Source organism: Syzygium oleosum, unplaced genomic scaffold, assembly GCF_021117445.2.
Source record: "Syzygium oleosum isolate NSW1041296 unplaced genomic scaffold, Sole_v2.1 Sole_v2.06, whole genome shotgun sequence".
Classification (NCBI taxonomy): domain Eukaryota; kingdom Viridiplantae; phylum Streptophyta; class Magnoliopsida; order Myrtales; family Myrtaceae; genus Syzygium; species Syzygium oleosum.
In genome coordinates, this window is record NW_026607490.1 from 2,329,043 (window position 1) to 2,333,536 (window position 4,494).

At 40.6% G+C, this 4,494-nt stretch overlaps 1 pseudogene; it reads left to right on the forward strand.

Moving 5' to 3' along the window:
- Positions 1 to 1,882: 1,882 nt before the first annotated feature.
- Positions 1,883 to 4,238, forward strand: LOC115688758 (G-type lectin S-receptor-like serine/threonine-protein kinase LECRK3; annotated as a pseudogene).
- The last annotated feature ends 256 nt before the right edge of the window (positions 4,239 to 4,494 follow it).

Below are 4,494 nucleotides of genomic sequence, written 5' to 3' on the forward strand. Positions count from 1 at the left end.
TTAAAAATAGGAAATAATGTTAAAAGTTATACTATGTACATCATTCATTGGCGGTGAAAAATTTGTTGAAAATTTTACCGCGAGCACTGAATTGAAATTGTGACATTGGAAGCAATTATGGCATAAATTAAGTCTACTTGTAACACTTCAAGTTCTACATCTAATGGGAGAGACTTTATTGAGTTATTCATAAGTAAAAGATCCCACCTAGTGTAATTACACTTTGAGTACCCCTTTACCTCTCGCGTGATTATACTAAAATATTCTTTTTAAGGCTCGGTCCACGTGGATGGGATCAGGTCGTTATAAATAATATCAAAGCAAGTTTTATTAGATTGTATGGTTCGGGGATAGATTAGGCTCAAGCCAATCCGAAGAAGGTTGGGGAGTGATCACTAGTACGAAAGGACAATATCCCTTCTGGGGACTTGACCCTGGTATAATGGGATGGATCTTTAAACTACTGGGTCAAGCTATTCTCATATTAAGATGGGAAACTCATGTTGAGACCCAATATGATTGGTTTTGTCCATTTTAGCACCCATAGGCTAGTTTATAAAAATGAGAATTCTTTCATATTTTAGAAATTTTTATTGACATTTCTTACCAACAGTATTTACCAACTATTATATAAAATAACCAACATTTATTTGAGTGAGTTATTGAATTCTTTTTTCTGATTAATTTACCAATTATTTTTGTGTTACTGGCTCTCATTTGAATTGTTCACCAATGTTTATTTAAAAAAACGTTTCAACTTTTTTTGTTGAATTAAAACTTTTATTTTCCTAACTAACCAACGTTTTAAATTTACCAACTCTTTTTGAAAATTACCAACTTCAATTAGAGTAGTGAGGTTACCGGTTGGTAACTCTAATTGAAGTTAGTAGCCTCATCTTCCGTTGGTTTCCGATTAAATTACTAACTAATTTTATGAGTCGAACTCTTAATTGAGTTAGTTACAAATGTTTATTTATTTATTTATTTTTAAAATCATTGACTTCTCTTATGTCTGACAAATAAAAAAGGCCTCTCTTTTATCAATACCAAGTTGTATTTTCTTCTTACAAATGAATTAAATTTGCCAACTATTAGAGTAACTTGTCAACATTTATTTGTATGACTTACGAGCTTTTTTTAGATTAAGTTGCCAACTAAATTTTAGTTACAAATTCTCATTTCAGTTACTTCTCAGAGTTTATTTTTCATTTTTTTTAATTTACCAAGTTTCCCTATTGAGTTGCCACCTTTTTTCTGCCTTTCTAAGTAAATTTTTTGAATGCAACAAAAAAAGTTAATTTTTTGATTTACCAATTCTTTTTAGAAATTACCAACCTCAATTAGATTGATTATCAACTATATTAAAATTAAGTTACGAATTAATTTTGTCGTTATCAACTCTAATTTGAGTTCATTATGAATGTTTATTAGAAATTTTTTTTGAAATATCAACTTTTTGTATCTCTACAAGATGAAAAAACTCTCTTCTTACTTGAAATCCTGGATCCACACGACTGACCAATGGATGCTCAAGCAAATCACATCGTTTTGACAAAATTGAAGCTTTTGCCTTGATAAACAAACGCCGTTCCTTTTTGACCGCAGATTCATAATGAAGTCCCAGTCTTCAAACGCGTTGCCGTGCTTTAACACACTGGAAGTCTTGAGATGACTTTGGCCAAAATCCTATTCTTTGTAAAAAGTACACCTTCCTAGGGTCAAGGTCTCTGTAATAGAGAGAGTTAAAAAACACTAGACACATTAATTTCCAATCTAGATGCTTGGCTCTATAAAGTACAAGCAAAGAGCTGATTCTTCACACCACAAAACAAGTTCAAACATTCAGACAGTCTCTAGACCTACATGATCTCACTTTGCTTTGATGGCTGATTCGACCGTCCATTACATGCGCTTCACTTCCATGGTTGCTCCACTTCCCATTCTTCTCTCATTTGCATTCATCTTCATACCTGCAACTTCACAGAGACAGACAAACATAAACCTTGGTGCATCTCTCACCCCTACCTCCACCAACTCCTCATGGCTCTCGCCTTCCGGCCTCTTCGCATTCGGATTCTACCAGAGAGACCATGGTTACTCGGTTGGAGTAACTCTAGGCAAAACTGTGGTTTGGACCGCCAACCGAGACAACCCTCCAGTCCTAAGCAGTTCCACCCTGCTCTTCACTAGTGGCGGGAGACTCGTCCTACAGTCTGCAGGCGCACAAGATACGCTCGTCGCCAATGCTAGTGAGGCAGCAGTCTCAGCTTCCTTTTCCGATACAGGCAATTTCGTTCTGTATAACTCGAGGGGGGACAAAATATGGCAGAGTTTCGATTCGCCAACCGATACCCTCTTGGCAGGGCAACATTTATCACCGGGCCAACAGTTGCTTTCGAGCATTTCTGATAGCGACCCATCGACCAGTATCTTTCGCCTTGACATGCAAACAAATGGGAACCTTGTGCAATATCCGGTTGATAGTCCGGTGGGCGTGAACTATTACTGTTCGCCCGAGACCTTTGGAGTCAGTAACAACGCAACACTAAATCTCGGTAATGATGGTTCTCTCTACTTGTTGAATATAACAGGTGAAATTTTGAAGAATATCACCCCTAGTAGGGGACCTCCTAATGAAAGAATCATCTATCTCATGAGACTCGATGTGGATGGGATTTTGCGACTATACTCCTACAACGCAAGCGGGAAAAACTTGTCCGAGGAATGGGAATCTTCTAATGACAAATGCAGCCCCGGTGGCATATGCGGGTTCAACATGTTCTGCAAGATGAACGATCAGAATGCCGAGTGCGAGTGTCTCCCAGGATTCGCACCTGTGAACAAGGGCGACAGGAGATCCGGCTGCAAGAGGAATTTCACCGCCCGAACCTGCGAGGGGACGGACCCTGTCCCTGGATATAACATGCAACCGGTCAATAATACTCAGTGGGAGAACACCACCTATGCCTCACAGACGTTCTCGACCGAGAAAGATTGTCAAGAAGCGTGTCTGCTTGATTGCAATTGCGAAGCCGTGATATACAAAGATGGAAACTGCGGAAAGCAGAGGCTCCCTCTGAGATATGGCAGGAGAAACCTCGACGACTCGAGCACTCTTTACATCAAGGTAGGTGAGACTGGAATGAAAAGACCTTTTGGTAGAGAGATTATAATCGCGATCGCATCGTCTGTTGCTTTTGCATTAGTCACACCAGCGGTGTCTGCGTTCATTGTTTCCAAGTATCGTGCTCGGGTACACGTAACGTTTTCTGAGGAGGGAAATACTAGAATGATAGAGAACCTTTCGCCAACATTATATACTTATGAAGAGCTGAAGAAGGTGACCAAAGATTTTGCCGAACAGATTGGCAAGGAGCATTTGGGACAGTGTACAAAGGCACGTTGTCCAATGGCCTCGAGGTTGTCGCTGTCAAGAAACTAGAGAAGATCGCATCTGATGGGGATAGTGAATTCCAAACTGAGGTGAAAATTATTGGGAGGACGTATCATCGGAATCTTGTCAAGCTGCTCGGTTATTGTCTTGATGGACACCACAGGCTTTTGGTGTATGAGTACATGAGCAATGGATCCCTCGCAGATCTGCTTTTTGCGCCTGAAAGACGACCTCGTGGGGATGAGAAGATGGGAATCGCTCGGAATATAGCTAGAGGTCTCCTCTATCTACATGAAGAGTGTGAAACCCTGATCATTCACTGTGACATAAAGCCACAGCACATACTAATTGACGAACATAAGCATGCGAAAATGTCCGATTTCGGGTTATCAAAGCTGCTGAAGCCAGATCAAACCAACACCATGACAAGGATTAGAGGAACACGAGGGTATGTTGCACCAGAGTGGCACAAGAAACTGCCGGTGACAGTGAAAGCGGATGTTTACAGCTTTGGAATCATGTTGCTGGAGATCATCTGCTGCCGAAGGAGTTTGGATTGGAACCTCCCTGATGAGGAAGCCGTTCTCGAAGAATGGGTCTACAGCCATTTTCGAGCCGGCGAACTAGAGAAGCTTGTAGATGATGAATTAATGGACAGAAGACAGTTGGAGAGAATGGTTAAGGTGGGTCTCTGGTGCATCCTGGAAGAGCCATCACTTCGTCCTTCAATGAAGAAGGTGCTTCTGATGCTCGAGGGTACGGTGGACATTCCAATACCTCCTTGTCCTTCTTCAATCCTCAGTGCCATCTAAACTCTCCACAACTGCACTGATAGCCATCAGGAACTGCTCCGATATGAGAAAAAAATGTATTAGATTGCTAATACCATATGTAGAAACCATTCTAGGTCTCTCTATACATGCGTGGTGCAAGGCTTGGCTGCCATTTAATGGAAATAAATTCTCTTTTCTGGTTATGCTATCGTTCCTTATGATCGGATATGGTTAAACGCATTGAATGGTCATGGAAGGAGAGGGCACACAGATTTTGCCTCTTAACATTATGAATTCTACATCAGACCAAAAGATTAATGATGCAGT